This window comes from Hylobates moloch, unplaced genomic scaffold (assembly GCF_009828535.3).
Source record: "Hylobates moloch isolate HMO894 unplaced genomic scaffold, HMol_V3 SCAFFOLD_15, whole genome shotgun sequence".
In the NCBI taxonomy this organism is placed as follows: Eukaryota; Metazoa; Chordata; class Mammalia; order Primates; family Hylobatidae; genus Hylobates; species Hylobates moloch.
Genome location: NW_026652290.1, coordinates 72,578,854 through 72,604,107, shown reverse-complemented (window position 1 = coordinate 72,604,107; position 25,254 = coordinate 72,578,854). Strand labels below are relative to the sequence as shown.

General features: G+C 35.6%; 1 long non-coding RNA gene across 1 annotated transcript; it reads left to right on the top strand.

Annotated features, from left to right (window-relative positions):
• The first annotated feature begins 5,805 nt into the window (after positions 1-5,805).
• On the top strand, positions 5,806-25,028 carry LOC116484103 (uncharacterized). The gene is made up of 3 exons (XR_004252453.1): positions 5,806-5,823; positions 8,225-8,278; positions 24,414-25,028. It is a non-coding gene; the product is annotated as an uncharacterized LOC116484103 (long non-coding RNA).
• The last annotated feature ends 226 nt before the right edge of the window (positions 25,029-25,254 follow it).

The window sequence follows — 25,254 nt, the reverse complement described above, 5'->3', positions numbered from 1 at the left end:
TTTCTGTTCCTCAGGAAATACAGTCTTTGGTTATCTCTGCAGTACACTCTGTGAATATTTGATGCATTTTAGGGTTATTTCTCTGCCCTTCTTTCCTACTCCCAGCGATTAGCAGGATTATGCTTTGTTACTTGGTGAAAGTGGTATGTATTTTGAGGCATCGCTCTTTTCCTGTCCTAACAGTTTTCAGCATTCCTCATGCTATCACTGTATACTGTAGGCTCACAGTAAAAAGTCAGTGTATAAAAGTACACTTATTTTGTTACTAGAGATCCCTGGGATTCTAGGCCATCATGGCAGTCACAATGTTATTACTTCCCATTTAATAGAGACTATTATAATCCTTTAATGCTAGTAGAATCTGTCCACTGTCATTGGAAGTTGTTACCCTACAGTGAAATCTGAAAGCTTATATTTATCGACAGAAAATGACAGTAAATTAGGATACCTGAGCTTGGACTTTAAGTACATTGTCTTACAAATTCTGATGAAGTCTATGAATGCTATATATTTACAATTAGGCACAAAATGTGAGGGGGTGATGCCCTGCTAAGAAAAATAGCAATAGAATTTATATTTTGATTATTTCTCAGGTACAGGAACGAGAGTGATGCACACACTTGTTTTCTTTTCCTTTCTTCTCTTTTCTTTTCAAGGATACAATACATTTTATTAACTGTAATCACCATGCTGTGCTTTAGGTCTCCAGAACCTGTTCATCTTATAACTGAAAGTTGATACCATACAGCAATCATCTCTCCCCTTCCCTCACTTTCCAGCCCCTAGTAACCACTATTTACTCCTTTTGGTGTGAGTTTGACTTTTTAAATTAATTTTATTTTATTTTATTTTAAGTTCTGGGATACATGTGAAGGACACGCAGGTTTGTTACATAGGTAAATGTGTGGAACGGTGGGCAAACACTTCTTTTCTAAATTCTAAAGGTCAGTGTTTTGAGACTTTACATGCATTGTCCTAGAATCTGAGCAGATGTTTCTGTGGGCTAAAATACATAAGAGAGACCTATAGGAAATAAGAGCTGAACTGGGAGACAGTGGTATTGATAGAGGCTGAAAACAAAAATGAACCAATATTTTAATAAGTCATCTCTCTGAAGAGCAAGACAATGAAGGGATTTGCTTATAAGCAGTGAGATGGAAACCAGGGATTGCAAATAAAGCAGTATGTTTAAAACGGAGGATATGGACAGAAACCACAAATGAGAACAAAGACTGCCTTGATAGCTGTGGCAGTTATTTTTTTATTTTTTAAATAGTTTTCCTGTAGTCTTAGGCACTGGGAAGAATGCCAGTATTATTTGCCATGCCCCCATGGTCTATGAATGTACCATGATCTTTCTATCGTAGTGTCTTTGCTTTTTCTGCCTAACATAGTTTCTCATCTTCCTTAACCTTTAACCTGACCAACTTCTTTTCAACCACTGGGATTCAGCTTAGATGATGTCTCCTGAAATGAAGCCCCACTTAATTTGATGATTCTCATTTATTCTCCTTCTGGTCTCAGATTCTTCTAAGTTGCCTGATCAGGAATAAAAAACTGTAGAGCAAAGTCCACATCATATTTGTTATCTGTCTCCCTCGCCATTGGCAAAGTCCCTGATACACAGTGAGTGCTTAGTGATAATTAAACGCTGTAGATAGTAAGTGGGTATTTGTATTTTTTTTTTTTCTCTTTTTGAGACAAGGTCTCACTCTGTTGCCCAGACTGGAGCATAGTGGTGTGATCTCAGCTCACTGCAGCCTCCTCCTCCCAAGCTTAAGCAATCCTCTCCCCTCAGCTTCCGTAGGAGCTGGCACTATAGGTGCATATCACCTGGCTAATTTTTAAATTTTTTGTAGAGATGAGGTCTCACCATGTTGCCCAGACTGGTCTCGAACTCCTGGGCTCAAGTGATCCACCTGCCTTGGCCTCTCAAAGTGCTGGGATTACAGGTGTGAGGCACCCCACCCAGCCATATTTTTTATCTCAGGGAAGTCTTTTTAGAAGGGAAGAATGCTGTGAAGAAACCTCTTTTTCAGAAAGAAGTGAGAAGTTTGAAGCAAAGTGAGCTACTTGGGAGATGCTTGGTTGTGTAGCCCCTGCCTGACAAGCCTTTCTCCCCAATACCCATCCTCAGATCAGTTTGCTGTGATATGCAGTGCTTGGCATCCCCACCATGAAGATGACAGGGTACACTGAATCCAGACGAAAGGAGGACCCCACATTCTCTTATATTCTTCCTATACTTTATAGAGAGGAACTTTAATGCAGCCAAGCAACTGTCTTACTACTAATTACCTAATGACTCTCCCATAGTTAAAGTCACATGAGACGTTTTGTGCCTCTTTTTGCATCAGCCAATAGTCTATACTTGAGAATTGCCTAATTTTCTCAAGGATTTTAGATTGTTTTTCCTCATCACGTTATTTTGATACTTTTCAAACTATGATACAGAAAAGTATCATAGAGATGAGGGCTTTAGGTGTGCATATTTGAGGAAATGTGCATATTTGAGGGAAATATAGAGTCAGTTTGGAAAAAAATTAAGTTTGCAAGGGTTATCACTACTGACATTGAAAATAACTGCAGAATGTGATATATTTCACCGCTTATTTCCAGTTGAGCAGTGAAAAAAATTCTGTATTACAATGAAAAACTTTCAAAAAGATCTTAAACCATGTAGGTATTTAAAAAAAAAAAAAAAAACTTGACAAAATTAGAGTTCCAGACACTAAACTACAAAAACTTGGATTATAGAATAATCAAACAATGGTAATGAATATGGTAAAAAAAAAAAAAAAGTTCCCCATAACTTTGCATTTCCTAATATCAATATTCATGACAAATCTGAAGAATAATTATCCTTACTTTTTATATAAGAAATCTAAATAAGTTGTACAATATATATTCTGCTGAGTTGTTAACTCAGCAGAATATATATTTATATTCAGTTAATTTGCTTTTAATACCCATTTTCCATGTTAAATATTCCTTTCCAACTGCTCTGTGTGTTACCCACCCCAATAGTATCACATAAATGTTTTGCATTTTAGTACTGAATAGTGAAGGGGGTAGCACAGTAAGTTAAAGATATTTGGATATCAAAAAGCATTTTCAACAGGAGAAACAAGAAAAAGGTAAACCTAAGCACAAAGCAAGACAGTCCTTCCTGGAAGGAGAGTTAGCTACCTCATTGCTGCATTAAGAGATTTTACTTTATACACAATAGACAAATAGTAAATATTATTATAAGCTTACCAAAATATTTTTTTCCACTTCATAAGATCCCTGAGTCAAGTATTGGAATACCTCAGTTCTTACATTTGCAATGCTCTAGGGATCAGTCCTCAAGTCTTTTCTATTTGTACTCACACTCCTGGTAGTGTCATGCGAACTCATGGCTTTAATATCCTCTATATGACAACTAATTGTGAATTACATTTTCAGTTTAGGCCTCTCTCCAAAATTCCAGGCTTAGGTATCTGACATCTCCTCAACAGGTCCTTTGGAACATATAATTAAAAACCTGTCCAAAACCAAACTTCTTATCTGCCAAAAAGCACACTCCAGTTACAGCCATCCTTGTACAAGGAAAAAAAAAAAAAAACAGAATTTTCACACGGATCAGTTTAGGTCAAAATCACTAAATTGTTCCCTGTAATTTTTGTTTTTCTCTCCTATCTCACTTTATATTTTTTACTGAATCCTGTAGATTTTGATGTTAAAATATTTTCAGAGCCCATCTGTTCCTTGCCCTCTTTACTGCTAGTAACTGAAGCTACCATGTTCTCTTGCTTGGATCATAAAATGGCCTCTGAAATGTTCTCTAACTTTTTGCTCTTGACCTTTTGTAACCATTCTAAACACATAAGACCAAATGACCCTTACAATATCATGCCATAGCATGTCACTACTCTGCTCAAAACCTTGCCATTGTCAAAGTCCATGCAAGGCCCTGCAGGACCTGGCCTCCTGGCCTCCTGGCCTCCTGGCCTCTTTGACCTTACCATTCTGCTCCAGCCACACTGGACCCCTCAACCACGCCAGGTTTGTTATAGTTTTATTAAGCCTCTTGTTCTAACTATTTCTTCCAAGAGGGAAAGTTTGTCAAGATACATACAATGGCTAATTCCTCATATCTATAAGATCTTCCTTCAAATCTCTCTACCCAATGACCACTTTATTTAACGCTGAAACTTACTCGCCCTTATTCAACTCTGTTTCTCCTTATTCTGTTTATTTTTTTTTTTAAATAACACCTAACTACCTTCAAATATGTTGTGTAATTTACTTCTCTATTATACTCAATTTCATTAAATTCTCTATTTAATTATATATAAATTATTATATTTAATATATATTAAATTTCTCTATTATATGTAATTTCATTATCTGCCCTTACTCCAAAATATGAGCTCCACAGTGACGTACTTTCTCAATTTTGTTCATTACTAGATTCCATGTACACAGAACTCTGCCTAGCACACAGGCGGACACAAAATAAGTATTTGCTGAATTAATATTGCATCGCCTCAGGCCTCTAACAGTGTGACATTCCACAGATGATTAAAGATATAACTGTAAGCCTCAGCCTTTATGAATCAAATTTCTGCTTTTGAAAAAATTCTAAGTTAGCCTACAGATGCTAAGAATGAACCAGTCCAATTGCAAAACTAAAGTTAGAAGAAAAAACAGGATAATGTATTTATTTTACTCTTATGCACATCAGAGTTCAACTACAATATGTGAAATCATTTCAGGGTCTGGCCAGTTTCCTTGACTTAAACGCATTGCTTCAAATATTTTTTGAAATTGGTATCTGTAGAAATACATAACTATAACAATATCTTGTCTTTACAAAGATTTATAGCAATGTTATTTGCTCTAATAGATTTTAAACTCCATCTGTAGTAGATAGACTGTCTTATTTCAGGTCTGACTGATAGTCACATGCACTCACCTATCTTCAGATATACAATACCAATTGCTTCTTATATGTCCATCATTTCCACTTACATTGATAAACTATTTGTCTCAACAAAAATAACATTCCATCCTGAACTTCTACAAAATCCAAAGCCAGGAGAACTAAATTCTAATTATGATGGTGCTGTGTCACCTTGAGCAAGCCAAACAACTTTTTTAACAAAAATAAAACATGCATTATATGCGTGTTGCCATACCCTTTATGGACCCTGGTGAGTCTTTGAGGGTAGACATAATGTCAGTATTGTTTTGAATGCAAGATCCCAGGCAGTTTCTACCAGTCCTTGTTACATAAGATAAAACTCACTAAACACTTCTTGAAATAGTATCTATTATTAACATTACTAAAAAACACTGTTTTTAAATTAGCTACCATGTGTCAGACACAATTTTATTCTCTATTATGCATTATCTTAATCATATCACTGTAAAGCAAGGATTGTTAGTGATATTTTATCAAAAATAAAACTGAAGATTAAGAAGTTATTAATTTTCCCAGTCATGAAGCTAGTAAAAGGTTACTATGTGTCTTGACCTCAGGTTTCTTTGCCTCTGAGCCTTGACTTTATTTTATACCTACTTCCTAGCGCTTTGGTTAAAAATATCATATTATATCTCCAATAAGAATTTTTTTTTGAAAATTCAAAAACCAGGATTTCTTTTTCTACCAATCAACTTAATATGGTTGAAAGCATTGACAGTAGAATCAGTGGCCATTTTCTGTAAAGGTCATAAACAAAGAGAATGTAGCATGTCTAAGAGCAGTGTTGTTTACTTCAGACTTCTGCTTATCAATTTTTCTTCATTCCCAAGGACATACTGATTTGTAACCATGTTGTAGGTATTCTTTTCTAATCTTTAAAAAATGAAGTAGTAAAAATAATTTCAGACCATTAGGCAAAAAAGATTTAGAATACCACTCAGAGAAGGCATGAAAGTAAAATATCAGAAAATCCATTTGGGGCTGGGTGCGGTGGCTCACTCCTGTAATCCCAGCACTTTGGGAGGCTGAGGCGGTTGGATCACAAGGTCAGGAGTTTGAGACCAGCCTGGCCAACATGGTGAAACCCTGTCTCTACTAAAGATAAAAAAAAAATTCGCCAGGCATGGTGGTGCATGCCTGTAATCCCAGCCACTAGGGAGGCTGAGGCAGGAGAATCTCTTGAACCCGGGAGGTGGTGGTTGCAGGTTGCAGTGAGCTGAGATCACACCGTTGCACTCCAACCTGGGTGACAGGGCGAGACTCTGTCTCAAACAAAACAAAACAAAACAAAACACCAAAGAAAATCCATCTAGGTCAATATAAGCTCCTAAATAATTGACCATGATGAAGAGGAAACGTGGGTTATAATGTTAAACATTTCAAGTATTAGAGAAATCAAATAACTATATTGTTCATAACATTTGCTTTGACAAGTCAATACAACTTCATGATATGTTCTTATATGTTCTTTTGTGTAATAATCTATGAAATTGTCTGCCTCCTCCTTTATTGTCAATGTACTTTGCATTTACCATACACTACTCATTTTAAGTTTCTTCCTATTTGCCTAGTATCATATATTTTTATCTCTGAATCTCAGTCATCATCATCTGACACTATATGCCTTCCCACCTTTAATTTTAACTTGAAAAAATTTATTTATGTGTGTTTATATGTCATTTACCCTGTTTACATAATATCAAATAAGGTAATTTCAACCAAAACTAAACCAGTCTTATAGCATCTTGAGAATAACGTACTTCGATAATCAGTTGAATTTTTTTTTTCACATTTAAACAAGTATTTTTGGTTTCATGTAGACTCAGCCAAGAAGTCATAATTCTGCAATTGGAAAGTATGTTTGTTTAATCTTTAATATTTCTGGGTGCCATTTATGTTCATTTTCTTAAGATCGTTTAATTACTATTACAATTTTTACTTGTCTGTTCTTCAGAAAAAGGATATATTGGTTAGTAGGATAATTTTCTGAGCTGTTTTAAAAGTCTTTGCCGAGATGCAAATACAAGTATCTACTCTCTGTGTGTGTGTGTGTGTGTGTGTGTGTGTGTGTGTGTTTTCTTTTGTAGAGATGGGGTCTTGCTGTGTGATCCAGGCTGGTTTTGAACTCCTGGCCTCAACTGATCTTCCTGCTTCAGCCTCCCAAAGCATTGGGATTACAGGCATGAGCCACTGTACCCAGTCACAATCTACAATTTAAAAAAAATGTGTGGGTACTATCTATATTTTTAAAGAATCTCATGGCAATTTTTGACTTTTAAAAAACTTTAGGCACATAAATAACTTTTCAAACTGAATTATACTTACTTTAGATTTTTCCACTCAGGTCTGTCATTGTACTAATATTTTTTCTTGCATCTCTTTTGAATAACTAGGAAATTGATTCTTATTTAGAAACATTAACTCTGTAGGCCCCAACAGGCTTTCGTACTCTGGAAGAAATCATGGTTTGCTAAACAGAATTCATATTGCTCTCACACTTTCCATAAATATAGTAATTTATTCCATACACAAGGAAAGGAAGGATAATTTACCAAAGAGCAATATCTTTCTTTATCAAAATATTTGCATTTAATTACATAATGAAATACTATTATTTGCAAGATACTGTGATAGGCTATGTCAGGCTGTGGAGAGGTAAGGAAAAGTCAAGAAAATTCTAGTTTAGCACATAGGAGTAAAAGGAGAGACACAAAGTACTTGTTGATTTAGCAAATTGCAAACAATCAGAAAAAAAAACATGAATGCTACTTTTCTGGAATGTAACTTAGAGGGTTTGATTTTCTACATTTCTACTGATCTATTGTGTGCTGAGATATAGAAAGAGTTGAATAAGGGCCTGGTACTGTCCTTGGCATTAACAAACCCAAATAGGCCTAGGTAGAGGAAGGCAATTAGGTCTGGAAGGTGTTGAGGAGGTTCTGGGAAGACAGATTCCAGATGGATTTGCATGAGTACACGTTTGAAAGGAAAAAAAGTGAAAGGTATGTTTGGGCCCCAAAAATTAGTCCAAATGAGTAGGGGCCTAAAGAATACATGGCGAGATATTGCTATAGAATTTTAGAAAGGTAGATTAGGGCCATGAGCTGGGTGTGGGCACATGATGCAGGTAAGTCTGCTGCCGCTGCTGTTGACTTTGTTATACCCCAGGAATTATGATTAACTCTGTGGATAAAACATGTATTAGATTTCAAGTAAAAAAAAAATTCCATACTAAGTTTTACTTTTCTCTCCTAGAGAAATATAGCTACCTGTCTCTAAAATACATGTCAAGTTACATAATCTGCTAAGGTGAGAGAGCATCCTAAGATGTCACTATAATAGTGAAAAAGTATTCATAAATATTTTACTGATTTTTATTGATTGATTGAGAAGTAGAAACCACTGGTACATAAAAAAAATAGTCTGATTGATCACTGTATAATAAGCACTCAAATTTATGTATTTCTGTATCAGTGAAGTGTAATATGATGAAGAGAAAATGAAATTGCTATGGGAAGCAGGAGGACATACCCAGACCTAGAGGACAGGGAAGACTTCCTTTAGGAAGCAACATTCAATAGAGATCTGAAGCATGAGCAGGAATTAGTTATAAAAAGTGGGATGTGTGAGAATTGAGGGAGGGATTATACAGCATTCTGTACAATGCCTCAGAGGGGAAAGAGAAACAGATTAAACAGCTAATAGTGGGAACCTCAAACAGGGGAGATGGTTGCTCAAGTTGAAGCTGAAGATGTAGGATGGGAATGTTTAAACTTCACCTGGAGGTGCGATGCCACATCATTGAAAATGCACCGAGGTAGAAAACAACACTTAACTTATTGACTCATAAAACTGAGAATCTAGGTACCTAAAATTTCAAATAAAAGCAAAATACCAAGAGTAAATTATTAGATTAGATTAAACAGATTAGAAATCAAAAAACTGTCTTTGCCTCATTTTCAGTACATTAAAGATGGAATTTTCTATAAATTGGAAGTAATTGAAAAGATTAGCTGCTCTTAATAAATGAAGCACACCTCACAGAAGAGTTTGGAAAAACATTTCACCAGAGTTCCACATATCTAAGTGTATCTAATTCAGGACAAACAGATCAAGGCCTGAATATTTAGATTTTTTTTTTTTAAGTTTTCTAGTTATTGTGATATGTAACTCTACTGACAACCATCCAACACCGTGAGAGCCTTTAACTCTCTGGACTGCAAAAAATTCAAGACCCAAGGTAACCTCAGTTATGGCATATAGGGTTCAGTTGCATTTAATCCAAGTTCCTTCACACTTATATCTATAGCTGTAACAGCCTATAAAAATTGATGTTTACAAACATAAGCCCTATCACTATGAGATCATAAGAAACTCACCAAATATTATAGATTTTGTATTATGCTTTCTTAGAGAAAGAAATGTGGGCCAAGCACGGTGGCTCATGCCTGTAATCCCAGCACTTTGGGAGGCTGAGGCTGGTGGATCATGAGGTCAGGAGTTCGAGAACAGCCTAACCAACATGGTGAAACCCTGTCTTTACTAAAAATACAAAAATTAGCTGGGTGTTGTGGTGCACACCTGTAATCTAGCTACTCAGGAGGCTGAGACATGAGAATCACCTGAACCTGGGAGGCAGAGGCTGCAGTGAGCTGAGATCGCACCACTGCACAGGATCTGTCTCAAAAAAAAAAAAAAAAAAAGAATTTTAATCCTTTTTGTAACAGCCAAAGGGAATTTTAGACTAACTGTAATTAACAAGACAACTTAGACAATCAAAAGCCCTCTGTTGTGTCTTTGAGTTACCTGATGATTTTCTCTATTAGAATGCCCTTACATTGAGGGATTTGGCATTATTTTATCATAGATTGCTTTTCTTCATCCTCTATTTTACATTTCTCTCCAATAGATCATATCTACCTCTTATATTAGGCCAGCTAATTGGAAGCTTAATTGCTTATATAATTAATACAGAGCAAAAATTAGATATAGAAAATCTTTGAGAATGTGGAAATATGTATGTGCACACATTGCACACAAATATATATACATGTTTTAAGAAAGTGTAATTCTATTTTTTAATTTAATGATTTGTCATGAGCATCCTCTAGGAAAAGATGCATATATTCTCCTTTTAATAGTTGCATAAAATTCTATTGTGAGGATCTAGAGACCTTTAACAAGACTGTTCTTTCTCTCTGCCTCTAGTCTAACAACAAATAGCCATTTTATTTTTCTAGAAAATGTTTCTACCAGAAATAACTATTTTAACTGACAAAAAACCAATTGTATACCATTAATTATATAACTATGTTCATGTTAACGGAAGTGTTTATTTCAGATTTAACAAATATAAGTAATGGTGCAATAACCAACTCCCTTAGTGTGTTATTATTTATTTGTTTAAATTTATGGAGTACACATGCAATTTTGATACATGCATAATGGTCAAGTCTGGGCTTTTAGGGTATCCATCACCCGAATAACTTACATTGTAAGCATTATATCTTAGTGTTTTAAACATAGGATAGTTTAAATAAAGTAGGAGTACATGGTGAAGAATATGTGTATTTTTAGAAGTACCAAGTTGCTACTACTTTCGTTTCCCTCAGGTACTTACTACCATCAGCAATGTACGAAAGTGCTTGTATGCACACCAGTAGTGAACTTAATTTTTGTTTTGAAATGTATTTGAACTGATGAGAAAAAAAAAATAGTACGTAGTTGGGTTTATTTTCATTTCCTTGAGTGCTAGGAAGCCTGAGCAAATTTATAAAGTATCTATTGATGACTCATTTTCACCCTTTATTGTCTTGACTGGACCTTTTGCTAAGTTTCTACTAGGAAGTTTCTTTTAAATATGTAGAAGAATTTTGATATAAGTAAACTATTTACCCTTTAATTTTTTTACTTAAAAATATTTTTTTCAAGGCTATACTTTTAGATTCTGGATATTAGTCCTTTGTTGAATGCATTTGCAAAAATGTTCTCCCATTCTATATGTTGTCTATTTATTCTGTTGATTGTTTCTCTTGCTGTGCAGAAGCTCTTTAGTTTAACTAAGTCCCACTTGTCTTTGGTCTTGTTGCATTTGCTTTTGTGGTCTTAGTCATAAATTCTTTGCTTAGGCTAATATTCAGAAGACTTTTTTCTAGGTTTTGTTCTAGGATTTTTATAACTACAGGTCTTACATTTAAATCTTTAATTCATCTTGAGTTAATTTTTGCACATGGTGAGAGGGAGAGGTCCAGTTTCATTCTTCTGCATGTGGGTTAACCAGTTTTCCTAACACCATTTATTGATTAGGGTGTCCTTTCCTCACTGTTTATTTTTGTTGACTTTTTCAGAAATCAGTTAGTTGTAAATGTGTGGCATTATTTCTGGATTCTCAATTCTGTTCCATTGATATATGTGTCTATTTTTGTACCAGTACCAGGCTATTTTGATTACTATAGCTTTGTAGTATAATTTGAGTTTGGGTAATATGATATCTCCAGCTCTGTTCTTTTTGCTGAAAATTACTTTGCTTATTTTGGGTTTTTTTTTTATTCCACATTAAATTTAAAATTTATTTTTCTAATTCTGTGAAAAATGATCATAGGAATTTGATAAGAATCTTTAGTATTGAATCTTTAGATTGCTTCAGCAGTATAGTCGTTTTAATGATATTGATTCTTCCTTTCCATGAACATGGAATATACTTCCATTTGTTTGTGTCATCTGCAACTTATTTAATTGGTGTTTTGTAATTTTCCTTGTAAACGTCTTTCACCTCCTTGGTTAAATATATTCCTATTTTATTTGCATGTGTGGCAATTATAAATGAGACTGAGTTCTTAATTTGGCTCTCAGCTTGAGCATTGTTGCTATACAGAAATGCAAGTGATTTTGTGCATTAATATTGTATCATGAAATTCTACTGATGTCATTTATCAGGTCTAAGAGTCTTTTGGAGGAATCTTTGTGTTTACTAAGTATATGGCCATGTCATCAGCAAACAGAGGTATTCGACTTCTCCTTTTTCTATTTGGATGCCTTATATTTCTTTATTTTGCTTAACTGACCTGGCTACGGCTTTCAGTACTATGTTGAATAGGAGTGGTGAGAGTGGACATCCTCATCTTATTCCAGTTCTTAGGAAGAATTCTTTAAACTTTTCCCCATTAAGTGTGATGTTGGCTGTGGGTTTGACATATAGAGCTCTTATTATTTTTAATTATGTTTCTTTGATGCCTAGTTTGTTGAGGGTTTTTATCATGATGGGATGTTGGGTTTTATCAAAAGATTTTTTTGCCTCTATCGAAGTAATCATATGGTTTTTGTTTTTAATTATGTTTATGTGGCAAATCACATTTATTTCCATATATTGAACCATTCTTGCATCCCTGCAATGAAGTCCTTCAGTTGATTGGAATGGATTATATTTTTGATGTGCTGCTGGATCCTGTTTGCTAGTATTTTGTTGAAGATTCTTGCATCTATGTTCATCAAGGGTACTGGCCTGTAGTTTCCTGTTGTGTTCTTGCCATATTTTCATATCAGGATGATATTGGTCTTAAGGAATGAATTAGAGAGGAATCCCTTATCTTTAATTTTTTGTAATATTTTCAGTAAGATTAGTACCAGATCATCTTTGTACATCTAGTAGAATTTGGCTACGAATCCATCTGATCATGGGCTTTTTTGCTGTTGTTCTTGATAGATTTTTTATTACTGATTCAATTTCATAACTCATCATTGGTCTGTTCAGGATTTCAATTTCTTCCTGGTTCAATCTTGGGAGACTGTATGTTTCCAGGAATTTATCCATTTCCTCTAGATTTTCTAGTCTGTGTGCATAGAGATGTTCATGGTAGTCTCCTGAGGATCTTTTTTATTTCTGTGTTATCAAAAATACCACTGATGGCACTTGTTTGAATCTTATTTTTTTGATTTATTGGTTAATCTAGCTCACAGTCTATCAATTTCAGTTATCCATTCAAAGAACCAACTTTTCATTTCACCGATCCTTTGTATGATTTTTTAAAATCTCAATTTCATTTATTTATATTTTAATCTTTGTTTCTCTTTTGTTCTGTTGGCTTTGGGTTCTTATTTTTCTAGTTCCTTTAGGTTTGATGTTATGTTATTAATTTTAGACCTTTCTATGCTTTCCATGTAATCATTTAGCACTATAAACTTTCCTCTTAACACACTTTTGCTGTATTCCAGAAGTTTGGGTATATTGTGTCTCTATTTTCACTTGTTTCAATTTTTAAATTTCTGCTTTATTATTTACCCAAAAGTCATTCAGAAGAAAGTTTTTTAGTTTCCATGGGACTTTTGTGTTTTTGAGGGCTCCTCTTGTTATTGATATCTAATTATATTTAACTGCGGTCTGAGAAGACGCTTGATATGATTTCATTTCTTTTGAATTTATTGATATTTTCTTCATGGCCAAGCTTATGGCAAATTTTGGAGAATTTTTCATGAACAGATAAGAAAAAGATCAAAAGTCCAATCTGAGTCCTGAGTTTCTTTGTTGGTTTTCCGCCTTGATCTGTCTAGTGCTGTGAGTGGGCTGTCTAAGTCCCCCACTGCTATTGTATAGCTGTCTAGCTCTTCTTAGGTCTAGTATTATTTGTTTTATAAATATGTGTGCTCTGGTGATCAGTGCCTACGTGTTTAGGAAAGTTAAATCTTCTTGTTTATTTCCCTTTATCACTATATAATGCCCTTCTTTGCCTTTTTCTACTGTTGTTGGTTTAAAGTCTGTTTTATCTAATAGTCTTGGTTGACTTTGTTTTGTGTTAAGAAGGCTAAAATAGGCCCCCAATCTCTTCTGGCCTGTAAGGTTTCTGCTGAGAAGTGTGCTGTTAGTCTTATGGGATTACCTTTATATGAGAGGTAATTTGGTTCTTTTCTCTAGCTGCCTTTAAGATTTGGGGGTGTGTGTGTGTGTGTGTTGACTTTGGATAGTCTGATGACTATATAAGTTGGTGATGGTTGTTTTGTATAGCATTTAGCATGTGTTTTCTGAATCTCTTGTATCTAGATATTGGCTTCTCTAGCAAGATTAGGGAAACTTTCCTGAATTATTTCCTCAAATATGTTTTCCAAGCAGCTTACTTTTTATTCTTCTCTCTTAAGAATGCCAGTAAGTCATAGGTTTTGTCACTGTACATAATTGCATATTTCTTAAAGATTTCATTTTAGAATTTTTAAAAAATTTTTGTCTGACTGTGTTAATTCAAAAGAATGCTATTCAAGCTCTGAAATTCTTTCTTCTCCTTGGTCTAGTCTATTGTTAACACTTTTAATTGTTTATTGAAATTATTTTAGTGAATTATTCAATTTGAGGAGTTATATACTATATATGTCATATATACAGTCACGTTATATACATAAGTATATTTATTAATACAGTTATATATGTTATACAGTTATATATATAAGTATATATTATATATGTGTGTTTAAAATATAGCTATCTAATCTTTCATATTCTGAATTGTTTTTCTGGTTTCTTTGTGTTGATTTTCAACTCTTTCTTGGATCTCATTGAATTTCCTTATAATCCATATTTTGAATTCTTTATCTGTCTTTTCAGAGTTTGCTTTAGGTTAGTAACCATTGCTAGAGAGTTATGTTCATATAGAGGTGTTGAGACACTCTGTCATTTTGTACTGCCAGAGTTCTTGCACTGATTCTTATCTGAGGGAGCTATTACTTCTTATTTTTAATTTTATTATCATTTGGATGGGATTCTTTTATTTATTGTTTTCTTCAGGGTGTGGCTTCGTTGAATGCTGTGTATAATCCTTTAATTTTGTTTATTTGTTTCTGAGTGCTTTCAGGGAGCCCAAGGCTCTGTATGGCTTCCTTGGTTATGGATAGCTTCCGTGTGGTAGCTTTCTCAGATGCTTCTTGTTGTAGTGGTGTATTGGACATTTAAGCTGACACTCTGTCTCTTGAGGGACTGAGTGTGGGGATGTTTTAGCAAGCTTGTCTCATGCACTAACACTATGCCATTTTGGCAGCAGGTTTTTTTTTCATTTGGCGTTGCAATTCAGGCTTCAGTCTCCAGTAATTGGCACTCTAGAGTAAGAGCCAGCTCTCCTTTGTGTAGACTGATGATCATTGGTCACACCCTCCCTGACAGTGGGAGAAGGGTTGCAAGGCGGGATCATGTTGGGGTGCACTGAAGTTTCAGGGGAAAGAGTTAGTGGGTGTGCACCAGTTCCTCGTCCTGAGCAGGCAGGAACCTAATTGTATCCCTGGTGCAGGGCCCATGACCTTTAGTTCAAATAGACTTTATCCTTCGGCTCCTGGCCACAGTGTAGCTTCAGCCCATGGACACACGTTTCTCCTTGGCTACCACCAACATGGGCTCAGGTTGGAGCCTCTTTCCCCAGTGCAGGGCGGACAACCCTGTGGTTTGCCCGCCATCCTTTGCTGGGAGGCTGCCACTCTGTGTAGGGAGTGGGAGTTGGACTCCACCCTTTGTGCAAGTCCAAGAAGTGCAGGCTCACTTTCGATGGAGGTGGAACTACCACAAAAAGCACGAAAAGCACTTTCTCCACGCATTGGCCCCCAGCAGGGAAAACCTCTACTGTGTTCACAACAGTGCACTGGTTGGGGGAGATGACCCCTCTGTGTCCATTCTTGGCTGGCGGTGCCACCCTCTTCAGTGATTGGCAGTGCACTTGTCTCTCCTTTGTCCCCAGGGAAGGTTTGTCAGGCTGTGTTTCCAGCTCTCTTAGGGGCGGCCCACACCTAGGGTTAGGTTTGGGAGTTTGCAGTTTCCCAGGAACCTGCCAATCCCCTGTGATTGCCAAAGTTAGAAGAGGTTGTGGCGTATGTTTGGGTGTGTGAAGGGGGGTCTCATGATGCCACGACTCAAGGGCAAAGCAGAGTCCACCACAGGTGGTACACAAACAATATGGTGTTTGCTGTTTTAGTGCAGGCCTGAGGAGTGTGGGCATAACTATGAGTACTGGTCAGCTATTTCTCTGTCACTGGGAAGTCCCAAATTGCGAATGACAGTGTTGCCCAGGGTCAGGAGGGCAGAGGGGCTCCCCAACAGTTTGGCAGTTAGCAGATAGTCAAAGGGGTAAGGGAAGCAGAGAAGCACCCCCACCTTCCCTTCCTTCTGCGCTCCACGTTCCTTGGAGGTCAATCACTGTCATACTCTTGCTTTCTTTTTCTGCACTTCAGCTTCTCCCCATAGGCACTCTGACAGGTCCTGGCTCTCTTTCCTCAGTTTTCCATTTGGAACGTGTGCATTCCCCAGTAACTTTTATCTTCTTTCTGAGGAGAATTGTCACCCAGTGTTCCTACTAATCCATCTTAAAAAATAAAGGCTTAGTTAAATATTTCTGGTTTTATTAGATACAATCAGAATGTGGGATATAATATAGTTTTTTATTTTATATTAAGCTTTTCTATATGAAGGTGTGCACAAGTGAACACACACATATACATACACATACCATTTTGTAGATAAAAGAGGTAAAATATGCTATTTGTTGCCAGTATAAGTAGCTTTACATTGAAGATACTCTATTTTCCAATTCTGAATATTTGGTATATTAAGATTAATCTTAAAACCATCCTGCCACAGACATTTAGAAATAATGGATAAAGTATGCTTTATCCAGTTATGATCATTTCAATACCTTGCTGAGCTTGCAAGTAAGAAATCCCCAATCACCCTAACTAGAAACAATGTGAACTGAATAGTATAGTAGTGGATACATAAATTCACTCCGGAACTGATCTGGGTGTTAGAGGAGGAATCAGTCCTTGTAAGTAAGGAATTGAGAGAAAAACAATGTCCTTGGGATCCTATTAGGTCTGAGCTCACAGTAAACAGGTAGACTAAAAACAAATCTGCATCATTGGAAAAATTCTGGACTACAGTATACTCTCCTTAACCACAGGGGATTTCAACACCCACAGTGGATGCCTAAAACTGTAGGTGGTACTGAACCTTGTACATACTATGTTTTTCCTAAACATGTATGATAAAGTTTAATGTATAAATTAGGCACTGTAAGAGATTAACAAAAGTAACCAATAGTAAAATAGAATTATAACAATATACTGTAATAAAAGTTATGTGAATGAGTTATCTCACCCTCTCTTAAAATATCTATTGTACCATGATCGCCTTTCTTCTTATGATGATGTGAGATGATAAAATGCCTGTGGGATGAGATGAAGTCAGGTGAAATGCATAGGCACTGTGACACAGAGTTAGGTGACTACTGACCTTCTGATAATATGCTGGAAAGAGGGTCATCTGCTCTGGGTTATTCTGGATCATCTAGCAATGACAACATCAATGGTTGGATGTCAAGAAGAGACAATATTGATGCACAAAAAGTGGGTAGTGTCTACAGCATGAATATGTTGGACAAAGGGATGATTCATGTCCTGGGTAGGACAGAGCAGAATGGCATGAGAGTTCATGATGTTACTCAGAATAGCACACATTTTAAAACTTATGAATTGTTTGTTTCCAGAATTTTTCATTTAATAATTTTAGACTGGTTAACTGCAGGTGTCTAAAACAGAAAGCAAAGCTGTGGATAAGCAGGTACTACTCTTTTCATTTCTTCCAGGTCTCAAAAAAGAAGAATGAAATTCTCCTGTGCAATTTAAAAAATCAGGTTCTGAGTCCTGCACTAACATGGAGATTGCATTACTCTGGAGGAATAGTCAAGTTCTTCCCTTTCCAAGATTCTACCTTTAAAAGGGTGGTAAAACTCCAAGGGCTCTGGCAGAAGCAAATCTCATGCTATTTTGGATGAGCAGTTCTCACCCAAGTCACAAAGAATTAAATAGATATAAGAGGCCGCTCAAAAGTTGAATGTGTACTTTAAAAATTACAAACCCATTCACCGAGAAAAAATCTACCTGGAACAAGAGAAAAAAGACACACGTAGAAGAATTAGAAACCCCCAAACATGAACTGATCCTTAACAAATGAAACAGCACATTAATTGAGTATGTTAAATTATTTAAATACATTAAATAAGACATCAAACTAGGTACTGTGAAACACTAGGCTTCTCACATATCTTGTGATATGATTTATTCTGAAAAATAGCATATATGTGTTATCAATGAGTAAGTTAAAGAGAAAACAGAAAACTGTGATGTCAGGATGATAGATCTGAGGAAATTACAGAAATGAAAAGTTCTAAATATTTAATTAAAAAGGGTTTTAAGTGGTTATAATAGAAGGAGCCAAAAATAAAAGAGGCAATATTTGAAAAGATAGTGACTTTGATTTTTTTTCAAAAGTTGATAGGCACTAATCTTCAGAATCAAAAAACACAGTGAGAGTCAAGAAGTTAAACAAATCCACACATAGATACTATAATAAAACTGCATAATACAATTTAAAAAAAACACAAAAGACTCATAGCAATTAAAGAGAAGGGAATGTTTACTTATACAAGAACAAATTGAACGTCATTTAATTTCTCAAAAGAAACAGTAGAAGCCTGGAAAGAAACAGAAAAAGGAAAGAGAAGGAAGGAAGGAAAAAAGGAAAGAAAGAAGGACGGAAGTGATGAAGAGATGTAAAGGAAGGGGAGGGAAGAGGAGGGCTGAGGAGGGCTTGTGGGGGGAGGGAAGAGGAAAAGAAAAAGAAGAGAATAAAATAAAATGAATATCCTGAAGAAAAGTATCTGTTACCCTGCAGTTCTATAGCTGTATAATATTGAAAACTCCAAAAACAATTTTAGACATAGGCCAGTTTCCTGCTGCTAAAACGTTATTACAATCCTAAATGTGCATGGTAAGCATATTATTATTAATGCTTCAACCTCTCTCTGTTATAAAATTATATTGCAGTTTCCTCCACTACAGGTGAGATATGCTTCCATGTCCAGGAACTTTGAGGTTACCCATGTGACTAGCTTTGGCCAATGACAAGTGACATAATGTAAGCAGAGGTTTTAAATGTTCTTGTGTGATTTGGCTTGCCTCTCATGCTCCTGCTAACACCATGAGGAATATAAGCTCCAGGTTTTCTCCTCCTTTAACCTGGGCCCAGTAATGACACATACGGAACATACTTGACGAGAAACAGAGTAAAGCCCATCTCATTCACACTCTGAAGCAAAGATGCCCCGATTGACCCAGGTTCAGGAATTAGAAAAGTAAATATTGTTGTAGGACATTGAAGTCATTGGAGAAATTGCTGATTAACACAGCGTGTTTCAGGAAGATGGAAAGGGACCTTGAACACAACAAAAGGAGTGGGATGAAGAAATGATGGTGAGCAAGTATTTGGTGAATATTTGAGAAAATTCAAACAAACATGAACTTCATAAGACAACAAAATAATTTGTTATAATTTGTTATGATTTGACAACAATATTATTTGTGTCATATGAGAAGGGGATAGAAATGCAATTCCATGTAGGCCAAGCCACAAAGGCTGGTTTTAAATTAATAGTAATAAAATATTGGATATTACCAAGTTTACCTGCAAACCAGCAAGAATACAACATAATATTATGCACACATGAGAATATTCCTGGACAGCGGTGCACATGGGATTAACTTCCTGGTACATCCTTTATTGCTCTCAAAGTCATGGCCAAAGCTCAGTGTCTATGCTGCCTGTATTAAACTGGGATTCAAGGAATTAGAGGCACACAGAAGCATGTGCTTACAGCCTTTTATTTGTGGTAGTGGGGTAGGCTTATTTAAGGATTTAAGGATTCATATGATTAGAAGACATTTTTGCTGCAACATAGTAACATTACACATTTTTTGCACTATATTTTCTGCTGAATTACCTGGCTTATGTGAAGTTTGAGGACAGCTGGTCTAGTCAGAGTCTACTTCTAAATCAATCCTGACATTCTCAAGATATGAAATTTAAGGCAGCTAATAATTAATGAAAAGACATACACTTACATTTGTTCCTTTTAATTTATGGTTAAAATTGAGGCTTTCTCACTTAGATTTATTGTTTCTTATTTGCCAATTTTGTCCTTTTTTTAGCTTTATCATGATTGTTTGTCTTCTTACAAATTCTTGTTAATTTAGCTATGTATTCAATCTAGTGATGATTTTCTCCTTTTCCCCAGTTATAATTAAATTATACTTCTGTATTAATGCACCAACATTAAATTATGACTGTATACCATTCTCACTCTAAAGCAAGGCATTATGCTTCCAGACCCAGTTCCCTACAAGATGAGAACTTAAGATAACTGTACATCCATTCCAAACCCTGAGTTTACTTGATATAATTTAGTTATTTGGTTCTAGTTACAAAATGTTTCATCTGTTTCAAATAATCTTATAAAGACATAAAAATTTCTAAGTCATATTTTCATCATGCATTTATATTTCACTATGTATAATTAAATTAAAATTTAGTATATTTATTATTGACTACAAATTAGAATATATTTTATAGTATGAATTTGTATACCTTTTCTTAGAGTACATTCACAGTGCATTCTTGTCTTCTATGGTTTCCCCTCAATAAAGAATGACACGTTTTAACCTGTACAGAATATTTTAAAATTCATTTATTTTCTTTAAGCAGTCTTTATTTATTATTTTATCATTTTCAAGCTTGCAGTGCTGCACATGAGAAATGTAATTTCTTTCTGGATGCTTGCTTCTTTGCATATAATGTGTTCTTTCTGTAAGTAATCTTATATAATTTTTTTTTTATTCTTGGGGCCCAAAAGTTTCTCTAGGATATAGAGACCAGTACTGTTTAGATCAGTACTGTTTAGTTGCAGTGCTATTTAGATTCAGTAAATTTCAGTACTGTTTAGATTCAGTAAACCCTTTCTACACTGAAGTTTGAACCTCAAATTACTTTTCAAGTTAAAAATATATTATTTATATTCCCTTCTGTCGGGAATTTTTATTATTTACATTACTGGTTTCCTTGATTTATTCATAAGTTTTTATTTGTGAAATTATTTTCTTTTTTCAGACCTCTGCTATAAGGTAAAAGTTTTCTTCATGTGATATGCTAGAATTTTAATTTGTACTCAGCAATGTTTTTTTTCCCTCCTCATTTGTTAAATGTTTATATTTGAAAGTCATATATTTAGATCTATAAATTAATTTTTGTGTTCTTATTGTATCACTTTGACATTTCTTTTTTTTGGTTAAAATTTTTGTTTTTCACTTTTATTGTTTAAGCTCCACAGGTGCAACCTGTCCTAGTTGTTCATCTCGATCTTTATGCTTCACATGGCTGAAGCTTCTTAGAAGGATTATATAACGTATTTAAATATACTCTTGGTTATGTATTTCATCAGCAGGTATAGAGATCAGGTTCTTCAGTGTCATGTCTTGTGGTATAAAATGGAGGCTACAGCTATGGTTATATTTGTCTGTTGGTTTTTCTTTGGAATTAATTAAGTAATTATTCATTTAGTGGATCTGTAAACCTTTTGCTAAGGCATTAGGGACAGACTTCTTCTCTTTTCTAGGTTTTTCTATATATACTCAGGGAAGAGGTATTCCCATCCTAACCTCATGAATCAGGACCAGTGCATTTCATATGAGCAGTTCCTCTGCAGATCTAGTAGCGTTAGCCAGTCAGGCAGGTTTTCCAAGTGCCTCCTACAAGACAGCTGGTGAAGCCTCTCTCTGGGCAAATTCAATAGCCCTTGCCATCTGCGCTCTTTAGAGCCATGAATTCCCTATTTGTACCCCACAGGAAAAGAAAGAATTTTCCTCTGCTGCTAGTCCCATACCTCCCACCCAGCACCCCAAAGATAAGACCTCACAATAGAAACGCAGAAGGAAATCCTGCTCTGTTGGCCTGTGTAGTCTGAAAAAATATTAACACAGCTTCAGTTACATACCATTTGGAACACACCATATGCTGAACCATGATAATTAGCCCAACTTGGATACTGAAAAATCTGAAGCTCTGTAAATTTTGGATAATGTCAAGAAAAGGGAGAGGAAAGAGGAAACAAAACCAGAAAACATATGCTAGCAAAGCACTAGAAAGTTGAATGATGGAAGGCCAGGACCATGTTCAAAATTATTCTGAAGAGAGAATGTTTGCCTTTTCTTGATGAATATTTTTTAAATTTACAGATTGTACTAGGTTTTAACTTTACAAGTTACACCTGCTGGATAAAATATTTTGCTTTTACTTGTTTCAGTACCCTATTTTAGGAAATTAAAGGTTCAAAGGAATTTCATTTCACTGGGGATAAAATACAACTAATGGAGGAACAAAAGATCAACATCTCACCCCTATTCTTCCGTTTTTTTTTTTCTGTTTATACAATTAAAATGAAATTAAAATGTGTCTAATAGTATTCACCTGTTCATATAGTCATAACCTGGTCTCTTTTACACACATGCCTGATGAGTTATTATAGAAAAATTTATATGCCCAAACTGTTTAAAATGATTTCTTTGCCCATATAGGAGGACATCTAGTCTTTAGTCCAAAACAGGCCAAATCTTATATATGAGGTTTTAGATTACTGTTTGAAAACATAAATGTAAACAATGTAAAAACATCAACTTATAGATTTTGAAATTCAATACCAAAACAAATATAGATATCTTTCAAAAAGTTAGTGTTTTGTAATACAATTCATATGTGCTTTGAATTTAGACAGTCTAGAGCTAAAGAATTCCTTCTTTACATAGAGATTGGCTGCATGGTTCTGTTGAATGCAGGTCCCGGGCCCTTAGCACCAGCCACATGTATTCTGATTTAGTTCATCTAGAATATGATACAGATGGTTCATGGAGGGGTGACCACACAATTTATTGTTTGAACTGAGTCATTTTTCAAAGTCAAAGGAGAGAGATTAACATTTATAAGGCAAATCATGGTAAATCACACTGCATGGTCATACACAGACTACAAACTGAGAAACCTTGCTTTACTCAAGGTGTTGTAAAGTGACTTCTAGTGTGTTATGGAAATCAAATACAGAAACTAAATTGAAAAATATAATGCTGTGGAGTAGTGTTTCAAGGTATTTCTTGTTCCTTTTCCCTTTCTTGCACTAGAATAAGCAGAAGGACTCATTGAGTGCCAACCTTGTGCCTACACAAAACGAGGCTGCTCCAGCTGGATGCTGCAGCTCTTCCCCTGTCCTGTTCTGAGTATCCACCTTACTACTCACAGCTGCCTCTTCTCTAGAGGAGCATTATACTGCCTTAAAACTCTTTTCTGATTTCTTCCCAAAGTTTAAAAAATGTTGGCTTTTCACATACTGCTGTGATACCATCAGTACTCACTGACTCAAGAGATACTTTTTGGTCCATACAGAAATAGTGAGAATGCCCCTTTCCCGGCCTCTGGGCCCCAAAATAACCTCATCTATGTCCTCATCATCAGCAAGTCTCCACATTTCATTCCAGCCTGGAATTCCTGGGCTCAAGCAATCCTCTTGCCTCAGCCTCCCAAATAGCTGGGACCACAGGCGCATGCTACCATGTGCAGCTACATTTTTTTAGTTTTTATTTACTGTAGAGACTGGGTCTTGCTACTTTGCTCAGACTAGTTTCAAACTTCTGGCCTCAACTGATCCTCTTGCCTTGGCTTCCCAAACTGCTGGGATTATAGGCATGAGCTACTGCACCTAGCCACATTTTAAAGCTAAATAGGGTTCAGTTTATTCCCTGAAGACATTAATATTTTACTAGAAAAATATTTTTAAACAAATGAAAACAATACAAAATTGAATAGGAGAAAAGTAACAAAGTTTTATGAGGTTTTTATAGAAAACAATGCATCTTCAGCTGAAGGGTGAGGATAAGAAAAGTACTTAGAAATACTAGGTTGTTGTTGTTTTTTTTTTTTTTTTTTTTTTTTTTTGAGATAGAGTCTTCCTCTGTGGCCCAAGCTGAAGTGCAGTGGTGTGATCTCGGCTCACTGCAACCTCTGCCTCCCGGGTTCAAGCAATTCTCCTGCCTCAGTCTCCAGAGTAGCTGGGATTACAGGCACCCACGACCATGCCCAGCTAATTTTTGTATTTTTAGTAGAGACGGGGTTTTACCATGTTGGCCAGGCTGGTCTTGAACTCCTGATCCACCCACCTGGGATTCCCAAAGTGCTGGGATTACAGGCGTGAGCCACCGCACCTGGCCTAATACTAGGGTATTTAATATAAGTTATGAAAGATGGGTTAGATGCTGGGAGGATGGCCGTGCTAAACAGAAAAATAAAACAAAGAACTGTCATGGAGAAGTAAGTTGAGGTTCCTCTTCAGGTAATAACAACTAATATTAATTTGTACTCACTAAAGCATCAAGCTGATTACTGAGCAGTAAACAGATTATGCAAGAGTAGCTTTGAATTAGTAAAGACAGCCACATATTGGTGCACAGGTTTATTGTTTTTCAAAGTGTTTTCTGCCACCTTGTATACTTGGCTTTCTGTTTATACTTTCAGAAAAAAGTATATTTTTAGTAAAATTCTATTTTGCAGTGTGAATCTTTTTGTTTGTTTTCCTTTCCAAGTTTGGAAGCAGAAGAGAGACAAGGGAGTAGGCAGATGGAAAAACAAATATTGACTTTATTACTAAATAAATCTGGTATGGGAATAGGATTCCTAAAGCTGAGTCCCAAAATTAGACTGATTTGCTGTTCTAACAGCAACCAGAAGATTCAGTGAGAAGCGTCAGAAGCACCTCCCTAACATGAGAAATGAAACTTTTGAAAACATCACCAAAGTTGTTCCTGTCTTGTACTACAGGCCTCTCTCTACTAACTCGAGATCTCAGGAGAAATCATGACTCCTCTCCCCTCAACTGGCTGAACCACCTGGATGTCTTTCCATCATTCTGTCTATTATTACCCTATATAATGACCTTCTTCCTTATATGTGTTCAGGAACTGCAAAAAAAAAAACTCCTAGATGTATATTATTTCTCTCTTTTTAAAAATTGTAAGTACTCAGAACAATACCAAGAAAAATACAAAAGTAAAGCTTCTTTATAGCTAACTAGAAACTTCCCTGCAATTCTGAAGTGTATGTGATATTGTGTATTGTTACAAAAATACACAATATTATTAAAGTATATGTGATATTGTGTATTGTTTACCTTGTGGTGCTATATATGAATTTGTGTATGAAGCTATTCTTTACATTTTAATAAAATGTCATCAATATATAGAGAAAATAATTTTCCTACGTATCACTGGAGATTCAAAATTTACCTCATATGAATACATTATTTTAGGGGACAATATTTATGCAGCCAGATAGAAAATAAATTGGCTAGAAAGATTGGGATGAGCAGGCATCAAACGTCACATTCAGCTCTTAG